We start from the raw sequence: 17,059 nt of genomic DNA, 5'->3' as shown, positions 1-17,059 counted from the left end.
ATAAGTGGAATGGCTGGATATGGTAGTTCTATTTTTACTTTTTTGAGAAAGCTCCATACGGTTTTCCATAGTGGTTGTACCAATTTACATTCCCACCAACAGTGCACAAGTGTTCCTTTTCTCCACATCCTCACCAACATTCGTTATTTCTTGTCTTTTTGATGGTAGCCACTCTAACAGGTGTGAGGTGATATCTCATTGTGGTTTTGATTTGCATTTCCCTGTTGATTAGTGATATTGAGCATCTTTTCATGTACCTACTGACCATCTGCACATCTTCTTTGGAGAAATGTCTATTCAGATCTTCTGTCCATTTTTAAATTGGATTGTTTGCTTTTCTGCTATTGAGTTGTATGAATTCTTTATATGTTTTGGATATTAGCCCCTTATCAGGTATATGACTTGCAACTGTTTTCTCCCATTCAGTAGTCTGCCTTTTCATTTTGTTGATAGTTTCCTTTGCTATGCAGAAGCTTTTTAATTTATATAGTCCCGCTTGCTTGTATTTGCTTTTGTTGTTTTTGCTTTTGGATTAGATTCAAAAAATCAAGGCCAAGATTTATTTCAAGGAGCTTACCACCTACATTTTCTTTTAGGACTTTATGGTTTCAAGTCTTACTCATTTTGAGTTTTTGTGTATGAAGACTGTGGTCCTGTCTCATTTTTTTGTATTTGGCTCTCCAGTTTTTCTAGCACCATTTATTAAAGAAACTCTCCTTTCCCCATTGTATATCTTTGGCTCCTTTGTCATAAATTAACTGACCATATATGTGTAGGTTTATTTCTGGGCTGTTTATTCTGTTCCATTGATCTATGTGTCTGTTTTTATGCCAGAATTTTTTTTAAAAAAAATGATATTAGGAGGTACTTCTCATAGACTGCATCCTGGTCAGGGCCCTCCTTGTCCTCATTGAGGAGGTAGTGCCCCTTGGCCGACATTTTCCACCCTTGGCACACCCTCCCAGCAGTCCACTAAGGAAACCCCAAGGCCTGGGGAGCTTCTGTCTGCCCCTGTGCACCCGGGCCTCTGGCCTCTCCAAACCTGGCAGGAGGGGCTGAGCATGCACCCCCTCAGCCTGTAGCTCCACAGGCACACAGGCCTGCACTGCTCCAGCTGCCAGGCCTTACTCATTGCATCACTGGACTCTTCCTTTGCATCCTTTGCATCCAGGCTCAGCTGACCAGACATGCGGGTCCTCAGCTCTGCTTCTGCTGCTCCACTCTGCTTCTGCTCCTGCAACCATCACCCGAGTGCAATACCATGCTATTTTAATTACTCTAGCTTTGTAATAGAGTTTGAAAGCAGAAACCATGATGCTTCCAGCTTTGTTCTTTCTCAAGACTGCTTTGGCTATTCTGGGCCTTTTGTGGTTCCATACAAATTTTAGGATTGTTTGTTCTATTTCTGTGAAAAATACTATTGAAATATAAATATTAATTCTTTTCTTACTGCATTCTTTTTATTACTCACGAGGAGATTTTTTTCTTGAATATCTTTATTCAAGAACACCTACAATCTAAGACCAACTCTTTTTAAAATCACTCCATTCATCCAAATTACTTGTACATTACATGCAGGATATCCTAGTGTAAAAGTACATTATTCCATCGAGCTAAGTTTTGTAAACACTAATGACCCTTGCAATGGAGACTTTAGAATCATCTCTCCTATCACAACTCAATGAGTTCAATATCAGTCTCACACAACAGCAGTGATGGAACTTAGGAAAGGAGGGTAGATATTTTCAAATGGTAATTGTTTAATTTGGGTTATAGAAAGGGAACTAAAATTCATACTTAGGGAATTCCCTGGCGGTCCAGTGGTTAGGGCTCCACACTTTCACTGCCAAGGATGTGAGTTCAATCCCTGGTCGGGTAACTAAGATCCCCACAAGCCACGTGATGTGGCCAATGAATAAATGAACGAATAAACAAATAAATAATAAAATTCCTATTTAATGAGCCACTGTTAAGAATCAGAAACCATGACAGACATTTCACTGAATCCTCCCAAACATCCCAGGGCTCCTTTCAGATAATGAAAACTTGAGAAAGTAAGTAACCCATTAATCCAGAGATGATGGAGAAGTAAACGTTTGAGCCCAGGTCTGACTGCCACCAAAATGCTACTCTTTTCACTCTCTCATGCTATTTTGACAATAAATGTATATCAATATATTAAAAATGAGCAGAAAATGATGACTGAGTATGTGAGAATTCTGTCTTATTGAGCAATAAGCCTGTTTGAGGCCAGTGAAATGTATTCAGAAGCAGTTATAACCTATACCTCTTGATTACAGTCAATCATCCTAGAATACTGTGAGCATCTGGCCTCTTTTGTGAGCGTCACTGTAGTCAAGTAAAATGGCTGTTTATACTTGAAATTACTCTTCCTGCTCTTGTTACTTACATTTCTACCTCATGTTTAACTGAAAAGAAAAGGTACAGTTCAATCCCCATGCTGCTGAGAAAGGAAAAATGGAAGATTTACTTTTGCTTATTTGACTGTGAATGTAGAAATGGAAATAATAATATAATTGCTTCTTTGGAATTAGAGGCCAAGAAGGCTTGGGAAATAAAATGTTCTGGAAAAAGAACTAGATGATGTCTTGTAATATATTATTGCCAAAGGTACAACCACCAATAAATATTTACTTTGAATCTGCATTGGAATTTGATTTCTCAATGAAGTGAAAATAAAATCACTTTAATTAGGGACTTCCCTGATGGTCCAGTGGTTAAGAATCCGCCTTCCAATTCAGGGGACGTGAGTGAAAGACTTAAGTCTAAAGACCCACCTGACCATTGTAGTTCTTTAGCTTTTAGCTTAAGAGGTGTCAAGAATATAAGCCTTTCTATAAATTTCAAAGAATGTGTCTTATAGAAATACAGTGACAAATTTCATAAAAGATATTTATTCATAGCTAACTTGCAGAAATTACTGGTTATGAATAAATTCAAGGCCTCAAAATAACCTCTTACTCATAAAATTATTATCTGTTAGGTGATCCAATTTATTCTAACAGACTGGACTGGTAGCAATGCTTTATATATTAATAAAGCCTAACAAGGCATTTATGGGTTAAGTTTACATGGCTGAAGATAACAGAAACTACAGGGGTAAAATAGGGTGTGTGGTCTTAAAATAGAAGATTAGAAGTGTATGAACAAATTAAAAAGAAGTCAACTATAGAAGACATCTGGGTCTCAGGAGTTTAATTCTTGGGGAAAACCCCTTCAATTCCAATGAACTCATGGACTTTCATCTGGGTAAAAGGTTATTAAAATTTAGAAGCAACTCATAGATATTGACGATTACTAGCAATGATTTCTTAAGGCTGTTTACATAGAATACTGACCAATTTTACATAAAATGACTACTTCCCATTATTATCAAAATTGTTGGCAGACTTATGAAATGTCAGCATAAATATCCGTATAATTTAGAACTCTATTCAGCACACACACCAAACTCAAATTGGCTTAAGAGAAACAACAAAACAAAACAAAATTGTTGAGGATAAAGGGATTTGTTAGGTCATGTAATTGGAAAGTCCCGGGATCTCCTAGATTCAGGCATAGCTCAAGCCAAGTTATCAAATGATGTCACCAAGATACTGGTTCTCTCTGTCTCTTAGTTCTGCCTTTCTTTGTGTTGGTTTCATTATCATTCAGTTTTCTCAGTGCAGAGACAAAGATGGTCACCAGAAGCTCCAAGATTACATTCAACTGTTCAGTAATGCATAGTTGAAAGAGCATGTCTCATTTTTTTTTTTTTTTTTGCGGTACGCCGGCCTCTCACTGTTGTGGCCTCTCCCGTTGCGGAGCACAGGCTCCAGTCGCGCAGGCTCAGCAGCCATGGCTCACAGGCCCAGCCGCTCCACGGCATGTGGGATCTTCCCGGACCGGGACACGAACCCGTGTCCCCTGCATCGGCAGGCGGACTCTCAACCACTGCGCCATCAGGGAAGCGCAATGTCTCATTTTTAATAGCTGGAGCAAAACACAATCTCACTGGAGAATCTTGTCCAACAAGGCTAAAGTCAAGGGATGGCCAGACCACGTGGGCAAAAAGCCGTGAGGAGGTCTTGCTCCAAAACATCTGTCAGCTACTTACAGAAAAAGGAGGCTAGACAAGCAAATTAAACAAAGCCCAGTAAACTGACCTTTTCTTTATTGTCACCTCAATAAGCTGGTCAATTATGCATCAATCATTAACACCTTTTATATTCTAAGCACTACTAATGGTGCTGTTGATTGGAATCTGAAGAAAACATTATCTCTGCTCTCATGGAGCTTACAGTCTACTATCGGTTTTGAAAATTAGTTAAAGTACTTCATATGATACGATCAGGATTGAAATCCTGGTGAAATAAACACAATGAATATTTTAGATTTTTATTTACTTCCTGATATTTCCTCCAATTATTAACTTCTTTGGTGGCCTTCAAAGTTAAATGTTTAAAAAGTGTTTTTTAAAAAATGAAGGTGAAATTTTACTGTCAATTATTTATATTACATATTAAAATCGTATTTTTAAATGTTGATTTTTAAACGTAAGAGTACGTACCCCCTATCTAAACTTTGTTAAGATAGAAAATGAGGAGAGGAAACTTCACCTATGATCTAAAGCTAATTTTCCAGGGTATATCTTCCAGTCTAGTTTCTGTGTATAGAACTTTTAACATTTTTATACTGTGCTATAAATATAATTGTGTAGCATGCATTGTCGCCTTAATAATATAAAACAAATATTTGTCTTATGTCATGACAAGCCCTAAATGGATTTGCTAGAAACTGTATTAAACTTATTTAGATAAATGATTTACAGTTGATTTATTCTCTCCATAATATGGGGTATTTAAGTTGTTGCCAATTTTTCATCGTTATAAAGACCATCTTCTCTAGATTCAGGAGTATCTTTTTGAGACAGAGTCCCACAAGTAAAAGTTCTAGGTCAAATGATTTAATGGGACTTAATAGCTTTTGGTATATAAAGCCAATTTGCATCACAAAAGCAGAGTACCAGTGTACATTCTTACAATGAATGCCACAATAAATATACTAGACAGGATCAAACGTTATCATTTCATTAAAAATCCTGCTATTTTAATCAGTAAAACATTATAATTTTAATCTGAATTACTTGTCTAGTGATGATGTCTAGCAGTTTTCACAACTGCCAAGCAACTGTATTTTTTAATTATGTATATGCTCTTTTAATATATTGGCACATATTTGGAACTGTAAGGAAATTTGGCACATTTTGGAATAAACCAAACAAGTTAATAACTAAAACTCTTTCTTCAATGCAGCTTCTTGAGTTGAGAAGGTTGTTACACTTAGCTTCTAGCCTTTCATAAACTTCGTGATTGAATCTAATGATTGTGCAAAAGTATTTTTGCCTTGTAAGTCTATTGAAATGCTAATCTTCCCTGAGAAACTACTGATGTTTTCTGAAGTAACAACCATAAACTCACCCAGAGGTTTATAAATTGATTTGTTGGCTAGATTGAAATATGTGTTGTCATCTATAGCAAATGTGATACATACTCAGAGGAACCATTTGTAAGTTCTTTGCTCTTGAACTAAAAATAAAACCCATTCCCCAAGGTTCCTGCAGCTTGTTTTGGATATAACAAAAATAAATATCTATTGATCAGATTTCTGTATAGTGTTTCATGAAATGCCCCTAAGAATTTGTTCTTACTTAAGTTTAATTGAACAAACAGACTGTCATCTCAGTGGTCCTGCTGCTGTTCGACGGTCAAAGGGTGAAGATGAGGGATTCGATTGCTGGTCACTACAATGGTTGCTATGAACTGCTGCTCTTTCTTTTATATGGAAGATAATTAGAAAAATGAGAATGGGAAACAAACTGCTCTACATGATCAAACAAAACAAGTTCTCCTGTTTGAATAGAGAAACACTTTGTAAATTGTTTTGTCTTTTGATAAAAGTTTCCCTATACAAATTCGAACTAGAATATTTCTGAGAATGTTTGCCTGTACTTTGAAGATGTGCATGGCTGCACGCTGTGCTTCTCCTGAGACAGATCAGAGGTCTCAGGTACAGTGAAAAAGTTCAGGTTTACCTCAACTTAGCCTAGACTGTTGTGCTGACTCTTTTGCTATTTTACCTTTTTTGGGGGTAGGGGGCCACGCGACATGCAGGATATTAGTTTCCCAACCAGGGATCAAACCCGTGCCCCCTGCAGTGGAAGCATGGAGGTTTAACCACTGGACCGCCAGGGAAGTCCCATTTTACCATTATTCTGAGAGGAAAGCACATTATGGTCTGTTTTGCTGAAGCCCTGGTGGTGTTATTTTCATTAATAGAATATATAAGAACTTTTAACTCATATAATGTATAAAATAGTAATGGGATGGAGAAAGGGAAGATAGTAACTCATGAATGTTTTTGGACTAAACTACATTAAAAATACACATCTACGCTTTAAATTTGTGTTAACCGAGGTTTCTTTTATGTAAATGGACTAAGAGTGATTAACATTAAGCAAAAGAAACTACACCCTTTAAAGCATACACCCTTTATGAAATAGCCTCAGTTAGCCACTGGGCTCAAATTATTATTGCATCATAGGTGCTTCTGCAGTCAATTGGTAACACAATTCTCCTGCCATGGAATAATTTAGGGAAAGTGAGTCTAGAAAGTGCTGACTTTAGGAACTCCCTGACTTAATTCGCAGAGTTTGGATTCAGATTGGAATTGGCCCAATATTTTGCCAGGTCCTCAGATAGTGTGAATTAGAATACGTTCCCTATTTTTTAATAAATATCTGTTATGTGTCTATCACACTGCTTGAGAATGTGAGAAAAACAAAATTTGTAGGGGAGAATAATTATGCCCTAAAAATGCTTACAGTCCTTTATCAGATATATCTTTTGCAAATATTTTCTCCCAAGAGAGTAGCATTTTTGTTTGTGTGTGTGTTTTTTTAGGATCCATTGCCAAGTTATAAATGAATGTATATACATTCTGTATATTCATTTCTGTATATTCCTTTCATTTAATACGATAATGTAGGTATTTCCTAGTTTATGCTTGTATTAGTTTGCTAGGGCTGCTGTAACAAAATATCACCAACTGGATGACTTAAACAACAGAAATCTACTATTTCATTGTTCACAAGATGTCAGCAAGGTGTTTTTTTCTGATGGAAGGATCTGTTCCAGTCCTCTCTCCTTGACTTATAGATGACTATCTTTTCCCTATGCCTCTTCACATTATCTTCCCTTTATATGTGTCCAAATTTCCCCTTTTTATAAGGATACCAGTCATATTAGATTAGGGTCCATCATAATAACCTCATCTTAACTAATGGCATATGCAATGACCCTGTTTCCAAATAAGGTCACATTCTGAGGTACTGGGGGGCAGGACCTCAACATATGAATATGGGGGGAACACAATTCAATCATAACAATGTTGAAGTCATTTATTCAACTTTTTCAATCCAATGAAAAAGGACAATTACACCCTCTGTGCTTTCATGCCCTGTTAGTTATATATAACTCCCCTTATGTCCAGGTGTCTGCTTAGACGTTGGTTACCAGGAAAGGTAACAAACCTTTCCTGGTTCTGTTACCCCCACCTGAATTGGTATTAGGTGTGTTTCTCATATAAAGCCTCTTTACCCTGATTAGCCATCTCCAGTTGACTGGCAAGTTTTCCTCCCTGGATGATAAATTCTTTCTATTCAGGGACTGTTTATTCCCAGTGGCTAGAATTATGCCTCCCACGTGGAGGGAACAAAATAAATTTTGAATAAAAATAACAGGATTAAGTATTGAGAAATTAATTTGTCCCCATAAGACCACACACTTCAGTAGTCATTCTTGTCTTGACTTGGCCGTGCCCCATCTCTCTGTGTGGAATGCCCTCTCATCAGCTAGCTCATCCTCCTTTATCAAGAGTCAGTTTAAATCTTCCTTTCAGAGAACTTCTCCTGGCCATCTAATTTAAAGCAGATCCCACGGTCCCCATTATTTTCTCTGCCAGACCCTTCTTTGTTTCCTTCTTAGCAGTTATTACAAATTAACATTGTATTTTACTTATTTTTCTTTTTGTCTCTTTGTCTATCTTCCCCATTAGAATATGCCCTTCATTAGGGCAGGGCCCCAACAGTCTTGTTCATCATCATATCCTCAGAATCCAACAGTGTCCAGCACACAGATTTTGTCCCTTTCCAGGCTGCTGTGGTTTCCCTGGGGGAAAAAAATAAGTATATAATGATTAGATTGTTTCTCTCCTCCTTTTAGGAAAAATTAACAGGCTTTTGTATTCTGAGTTTGGAATTCCTTGCCCCAAAATCTGTTACAGAGTTCAAAAAATTTATTTCAAGCAGGAAAAAGAGAGAGATAAAGAGAAGAAAAAGAAAGAAGAAGGAGAGGAAATATGGCCAAGCTCCTGGAATAATGCTCCCATTTAGCATAATAGGTAAAGTCATTTAGCCATTTAGTCATTTAGTCAGAATTTAAACGGTAGGTGTGCCTCTTACTCTTGTGTACTTTGAGTTAAAACACTTCTCTGCAAATAAGTCGTTTAATCTGTGAAATTTGCTGTCAACTGGATTAAATATAAAAATAATTTTTTTTCAGCCTAGGTACATGTTTTGTGAATTTGGAAATATTCGAAATTGAATTTCCATTGATTTCACACAAGGCAGACAATTTGTTAGGGTATAATATTCTTGGTCACATTTTAGTTTATTTTCCCTAAAACTTATTTTGTTTCATTTTCTGCTAATTCTTACATTTCTGCCTGTACTCTTTTAGGGTGCATTTTGTTCCTGAAGTAGAAAAATTCTGCCAATATATTTCTAGGTGTGGGTCTTTTAAAATTTATTTCACCTAGAACAGAGGCAGTTCCATAAATCTTTATCCATTGTAATTTTTGTGGGTATGTTTCTTTCCCTATTTTAAATTTAATTTTTTATTTATAACAAGAAAGTATGTAAATTCAAATATACTGGCTAAAAATATAATAGTTTATTGCCTTTCTCCTCCCAAATCCCAATTCTTACTCCTTAAAAGTAACTACATTCAACTTTTAAAACTATTTCTTCTGCTATTTGCCACCACATTGCTAAATAATGTGCTTATACAGAAATTATTTTCCAAATTTAGACTATTATTTATTGACTTTCTGCTATAGAAAATATGTTTACCTCTTACATCCCCCCCCACCATCCACAATTCTCTACCTCCCAGCCAACTTCTTTCATAAACTTTGACTAAATTAATGTTCAATTCCACATTATTATGACTACCAACGAGCTCAGACATACCAAGTAGTAGCTCAGTTCTATTTGTATCTCGCAGGCATTCTTCCTGAATACCTCCATCCTGCCCCAAGCTGGCCTTGCAGTTTTAGGCCTTCAGCACAGTTGATATCCTGAGACTTCTCTTCAATATTATCATGGGAATTTCCTTTGTCAGTTTCATCTCTTTTGTATGCCTCTGGTTTTTTTTCTGTAAACTTGATGACCCAATAGCAATGAGCACACCCAGTGCCTAGATCTTGATTTCTAAATTTCTAATGAAAAGATCCAGAAATCCTAGAAAACTGATTGATTGCAGGTCTGGGCAGGAAAAATTCAAGATGAGCATAGATGTCAATGTCAGATATCAGATCTCAAGATGCTGAAGGTAAGGAAATGTTTAGAAAAGAAAATGGGATGGTGGCAAGTCAAAGCGGCATAGGAGCCAACCTGAAAGAGCTCCCAAAGGCCAACCTTAGAACAGCCCAAGCAACAAAATAATCACATTATTGGACGACAACCCAAAGAATAAAATAAATATTACAAGCCCATACTGATATAAATAACTGGACAAATATATAAATGGGGGTAAACAGACAATTCTTGTTTTACAGATGAACTCCTATTAATAAATGTGGAGGGAAAGAAGGAAATAGAAAATCACTTTTCAATTATTACAATAGTAACTGCCACAGGCAAGATCCACCCATGGATGCTAAAACGTGTGGATGAAAGTTTTTTTAAAAAAGAAAAATTATGACTTTATAATAAAGAATCCTAGCAGAGACCACCTTAATCACACAACAACCAAGATTAACATCATCAATAATATATATCTGCTCCATGTAGCTTCTTTTTTTAAAAAAATTTTATTTATTTATTTATGGCTGTGTTGGGTCTTCATTTCTGTGCGAGGGCTTTCTCTAGTTGCGGCAAGTGGGGGCCACTCTTCATCGTGGTGCACGGGCCTCTCACTATCGCGGCCTCTTTTGTTGCGGAGCACAGGCTCCAGACGCACAGGCTCAGTAGTTGTAGTGCACGGGCTTAGTTGCTCCGCGGAATGTGGGATATTCCCAGACCAGGGCTCGAACCCGTGTCCCCTGCATCGGCAGGCAGACTCTCAACTACAGCGTCACCAGGAAAGCCCCCATGTAGCTTCTTGATACAATGTACTGAGAAAGAAATATCACCTCTGTGGCATCCTTCAAAAAATGCAGAACCTCAGTCTAATCATGAGAAAATAGCAGATAAACTTAAATTGAGGAACATTCTAAAATATAGTTGACAGGTATTCCTCAAAATGTTAAGGCAATGAAAGAGGAAGGAAGACTGAGGAACTGTTACAGATTGGAGGAATCAGGTGGTAAGACAACTAAATGAAACATTGTTTCTTAAATTGGATCCTGGAACAGAAAAGGGACACTAGTAAAGAAACTGGTGGAAACCACCCCCATGAATTCTGTAATCTAGTTAATATTATTGTACCAAGATAAAGTTCTTAGTTTTGATAATGGTTCTATAGTTTTGTTAGATGTTACTGTAAGGGAAAGCTAGGTACAGGATATATGAGAACTCTCTGTATTATCTGCATAACACTTGTAAATACAAAGTGCATAACACTTTATAAATTTGTCTAACAATAAAAGATTTCAAAAATCAACCACCAAGCCAATAAATATAGACAAAAATGTCTTGCATTATTTGAATTGTTAGTACTCAAATAAAATGGTCAAGACATTTTGATGTCTTTATCAAATATTCATAGATGATCCTAAAAAGTAAGTACATTTCACAGCAAGCAGCATCCTGATACACGGTTGCAGTTTCTACTTTTGTTTTCATTTTTTTACCTCTTCATTTATATGAGAGAGAACATTTTAATAAAAATCATTTGACTTTATTTTACTGAGGATATTAAATATTAAACTTTAGTTTCAGCTTACTAACTTAAGTGGAATCGCATTAATAAATAGAGTCAAATAATATTCTTAGGATATTTATTTAATGTAATCATTCTAATAAAGTAGCTGCTGGATTTGTTGAGAGAATTTCCTTTAAAATGATGCCTCCTAAGCTAGAAGTCTGTTAAAAACAATATAACAATATGTTATAAATCCCCAATTACCCTCCATGCACAACATGGAGTTGTTCTTATTCAGGCTTTGCTTACAATTAACACCAGTGTGTTTTAAATGTTATAAAATTAAGATGACATTTTCTGAACAATAATTTATTCGGGACTTACTGTCACTCCAAACCTGTGTGATGACGATATGGAAGGGAAATGGCAAGAGGCTCTCTGTGTGTCTGTGTTAAGTCAACCAGGAACCATGCAGATCTGGGAGAGAAACAGATCTGGGTGAGGCTGAGAGATCTCAAGTGGAACATTAGATGTGTCCCATGCATTGCATCTATCTCTCCCAGTAGAATTTGGGCTCTCTAAGAGTAAGGAACCATTTGTATGTGTCTTTACATTTCTGGTACTTCATACCTCATAGTGAGGTGTTCAAAACGGTCCTTGAGTAGATTCGTTTTGAACTGAAATAATTTGACTAGAATTACTTTGTGTGACATGAGGAAAACAGAGAACTGTCTGAAACTGTTGAGCAGGGGACAAATACCAGATTTGCATTTAGAAAGGTACAAGTTTAGAACTGCTTGCACTTGTTCATTCTAATGAAGAGAGATCACAAATAAAGCAGTTAGCAACAGGAGAAGAGAACAGGAGGAAAGGGCAGAGTCAAAAATGATTGTTGCATTGTTTTGGCTTATGTATTACTTACTGAGAGAGTACAGGGACATGAGCTGATTCAGGTGTGGAAGATGTTATAGTCAGTCTATCCAGGTCATATCCTAAGTTGGAAGTCAAAAATTGCATTTGGAATTTAGGACTGAAGGTTTAAGTGGAAAGATAGATGTAGGAACCATTTACATTAAAACTGAAGTAGTTCGAAGACCCTGAAATGGATGAGCTCAATCAGAGGAAGTGTACTGACTGAATGAGAGAAAAAGAAAATACAAAAGGGAACAGAGAACATATAGAGTCAAAAATTTGGACAAAACATTAAGGAAATGTGAATCTGAGGAGCATTCAGGTAGGAATAAAGGAAAGATGTCTTTCCCAGGGAAGAGAGAGTTTTAAGATTCAGCCGTGGTCACTGAGTTGTCAGGATTCCTGGCTCCAGACAAGAGAAATGAACATGAGTTAACATCACAGACAAGGAGTTTAATGAAGTGATAAGAGATACATCACAGAATCAACACAAAAGCTGATGAACCAGGCTCAGAAAAGTGGGAGGCGCCAAGGAGACTTCACCATAAGAAAACACAGTGAAGGCCCTGTCACAGGACGCTTCTACCTAGGATGTCACCTGCAGTGACGGGTTACGACATTGCTGCCCTCATAGGGTTAGCCCCTGATACAGCCAGGAATATCTTCTTAGCCTTTGCTTCCCTTGCTCAAATATCAAATCCCTGGGAGAGAGGATCTAATCTCCTAGCTCAGGATGCCAGAAGGCGGGGAGACGGGATCCCTCCCTTTTGCTTTGCCTCCCATTAACACTCTGAACAGATGTATCCACTACATCAAGAAGAACAACAGCTATTTCCAATAGAACTCTTATAATGTTCTCGGTCCTGTTCTGAGCACTTTATAGACATCAGCTTATCCTCGCAACCACCAAATGTGATAAGTATTATTATTTTCCATTTTAACTGAGGTTAAACTGAGACATCCAGGAGTCAAATGACTCCCCAGACGTTACACTACTAGAAAGTGGCAGAGCAAAGATCAAAAGCCAGGTAGTCAGTCGGTTACAGAGCTCTTTGGGGGCAGGGTCTCACGTGCTGACCTGCACGTCTAGGTAACAATAGGTTTGTTGATCAATGAAGCAAGGACAAACGTTGAATTCTTAGATTTAGATAATGATGCAGTGTCTTCTGAGATACAAGGAAAGGAGGAGAGAATGGATAAAGATGCCATAGAGAATGGTTTTGAGGTATTCCTTGTCTTGACTTATATTTCTGCTCAGAATAAGCAAAGACATCACTCCAAAAACAGTGAGATAGCAACGGAAGTCAGTAGCAAATGGTAAGCCTTTGTAATAACCACTGTGTAGAAAAATGGTAGAGTTACTCTAGCTAAAGCTTGGGAACATGAATAAGGTATGGGCCCTAATCTTCCTTTCTTGGTAATTATGCTTGAACAGTTCAACTGAGATGAAGAGACCATAAATTCAAGTTTGAAGTTTATTGGTCAGGACCAACAGAAACCCAAGGGTCAAAAGGTAGAGAGTAAATGAAGTGATGAACTGTAGTACCTGAGCTGGCATCGTTATTATAATTACCATCATAGTCATAACAGCTATCATTTATTGACTGGTTTCTATGTATCAGACACTGTCAAATGCTCTACGTGCATTATCTCAAACCATGCTCATAACAACTATATAAAGTTGGCACTGTTATTATCCCATTTTATAGACAAGAAAACTGAGGCCTGAAGAGTTTAAGGTCAGAGAGCTAGCAAGTGGTGGAGAGAGGATTCGAACCTACTTGAAACCAGTAGAGCACTGTGAATGGGACAAAATGTAAGAATCAAAGATTAGGAGTTGGAAAGCTGGTAAAATAAAAGTGAGAGGATTGAATTCCAGAAGATTGGTTATGGTCAGAGAAAAGAATGTTTGAGTTTATTATTTTACCCCTCAAGTGGTTCTGAGTGACAAGCTTCAAGGTTCATTATGGGAGTACTAAATACACATGGCGCCCCTGTATGCACAAAACAAAGCACAATCTTGAACAATGGGGGATGCAAACCAGTGGATAAGTAATTCTCCCTTTCATTCTCTGGCCAGAAAGTTCTGGGGGATGTTTCATAAGGCTTCTCAGATGTTGACATGGGACTGAGCGCAAGTCACCTACGGTGGTGACCAACTAAGTAATGTACCCGTGTATTGGCTCTTCCCTCCCCCATTTTTCTCTCCCCTGCCCTTTACTCTGTCTCCCTGGAGTTGCTTCCCAAATAAACAACATGCACTCAAGGCTCTATGTTACCTCAGGCTCTGCTTCTGGGACAACCCAAGCCAAGACAATTGGAAGTAGCCTTAGAAGACAAACCATTAAGTTGAATATTCCTTCCTGGGAACAAGCATTCTCTTTCAAAATCTACCCATTCTCTTCTCATTGCCTGAAGACCTATAATCAAAGTTGGGTCTGGTGTTAGTGTTCTTCAGAGAATCAGAACCAACAGAAAAAATATGTACCCAATAATGTGTGTGTGTGTGTCTGCAGATTGAAAGAGAAAAACAGATTTATTTTAAGGAATTGGCCCAGGTGATTGTGGAGTCTGCCAATTTTGAAATCTATAGGGCAGGCCAGCAAACTGCAAATTTAGGTAAGGGTTCATGTTGTCTTGAGTCCAAATTCTGCAGAAGAACAGTCTAGAAACAGGCGGGGTTTTTTATGTTGCAGTCTTGAGGAGAATTCCTTCCATTTCAGGGAAATTTTGTCTTTGCTCTTAAGGCCTTCAATTGACCAGATGAGGTTCACCCATATTGTGGAGGGTAATGTGCTTTGCTTAAAGTCTACTGACAATTTACAACTAAAATATACCTTCACAACAACATCTAGACTGTTGTTTGTCAGACTGACACCGTAGCCTAGCCAAGTTGACACATAAGATTAAGTATCACAGGTCTCATGAAGCTTCATGGAGAAATACAATCTCTGCTCTGGAGAGAAACAGTTTATACACCAAAGGAACTGAAAGAGCTTGTCTGTTTGTACTGCCAGGAACTCTGAGAACACAGGTAGGATTTGGTGTTAGGCTTTAGAGGGTAGAATATAAAGCTGGTTAAGGAAGAATTACTTGATATGAGAACATTCTTTGTAACTAAGGATTTAATGTCAGCAAGAAAACTTGGAGTCATTCCTAATGTGCTGCTGAAAATATTCCTCGGAATCTGGACATGTAAATGAAGTGGCAACGTTGAAGCTCGGGGGTTAGATGGTTTGGGAGGTGTGAATATTTTAATATTTTAATAAATTTATTATGTGAGATGGTAGAACCCATCTGATTATGTTCTTGAGAAGGCCTAGATGACATTACTTCAATAAGGAAATAAGGAATGCACTGGTGCAGGGATACTGGCATCTTTGAGACGGACAGTGGTTGTCCTCTATTGGCTGGAATTTACTGTAAAAGATGCTGCCATGGGACCTTCAAGATAGCAGAGGAGTAGGAAGTGGAGATCACCTTCCTCCCCACAAATACATCTGCACGTGGAACTGCTCCTACAGAACACCTACTGAATGCTGGCTGAAGACCTCAGACCTCCCAAAAGGCAAGAAACTCCCCACGTACCTGGGTAGGGCAAAAGAAAAAAGAATAAACAGAGACGAAAGAATAGGGACGGGACCTGCACCAGTGGGAGGGAGCCGTGAAGGAGGAAAGGTTTCCACACACTAGAAGCCCCTTCACGGGTGGAGACTGCGGGTAGTGGAGGGGGGAAAGCTTCGGAGCCGTGGAGGAGAGCGCAGCAACAGGGGTGGGGAGGGCAAAGCGGAGAGATTCCCGCACAGAGGATCGGTGCCGACCGGCACTCACCAGCCCGAGAGACTTGTCTGCTCACCTGCCGGGGTGGGCGGGGCTGGGAGCTGAGGCTTGGGCTTCGGTCGGAGCGCCAGGGAGAGGACTGGGATGGCGGCGTGAACACAGCCTGAAGGGGGGCTAGTGCGCCACGGCTAGCCGGGAGGGAGTCTGGGAAAAAGTCTGGAGCTGCCAAAGAGGCAAGAGACCATTGTTTTGGGGTGCGTGAGGAGAGGGGATTCTTTCCCTGTCTGCCCACAGAAGGCAGAGCACCGCCTAAATGAGTTCCTGAGACTGGCGCAAGTCATGGCTAACAGCTTGGACCCCAGAGATGGGCATGAAACTCTAACGCTGCTGTTGCAGCCACCAAGAATCCTGTGTGCAAGCACAGGTCTCTATCCACAACCCCACCGGAGCCTGTGCAGCCTGCCACTGCCAGGGTCCCGTGATCCAGGGACAGCTTCCCTGGGAGAACACACGGTGTGCCTTAGGCTGTTGCAATGTCATGCCAGACTCTGCCACTGAAGACTTGCTGCACATTCCAGTTATAACTACCGTCTCCCTCCCTCCCCGCCACAGCACACCACCCCCCACCCCACCCCCCGCCCCAGCATGAGTGAGCCAGAGCGCCCTAATTGGCTGCTGCTTTAACCCCTTCCTCTCTGGGCAGCAACAGATGCCTGAGGGCAACCTACACGCAGAGGCGGGGCCAAAACCAAAGCTGAACCCCCGGAGCTGTGCGAACAAAGAAGAGAAAGGGAATTTCCTCTGTGCAGCCTCGGGAGAAATGTGTTAAATCCCCACAATCAAGTTGAGGTATGCTGCATCTGTGGAATACCTGAATAGACAACGAATCAACCCAAAATTGAGGCTGTGGACTTTGGGAGCAATAGTGGACTCGGGGTTTGCTGTCTGAGATTGACTTGTTTCTGATTTTTATGTTTATCTTAGTATCGTTTTTAGCACTTGTTATCATTGGTGGATGTGTTTATTGGTTTGGTTGCTCTTTTTTTTATTATTACTTTTAAAAAATTTTTAAATTTTACTATTTATTTATTTTTTATGTTTCTTATTCGCTCCCTTTTCTTCTGACCTGTGTGGCTGCCAGGGTCTTGGTGCTCCAGCCTGGTGTCAGGCCTGAGCCTCTGAGGTGGGAGAGTCGAGTTCAGGACGTTGGACCACCAGACACA

This window comes from Phocoena phocoena, chromosome 13 (genome assembly GCF_963924675.1).
Source record: "Phocoena phocoena chromosome 13, mPhoPho1.1, whole genome shotgun sequence".
NCBI lineage: Eukaryota > Metazoa > Chordata > Mammalia > Artiodactyla > Phocoenidae > Phocoena > Phocoena phocoena.
Note: the sequence above shows the minus strand (reverse complement) of the source record.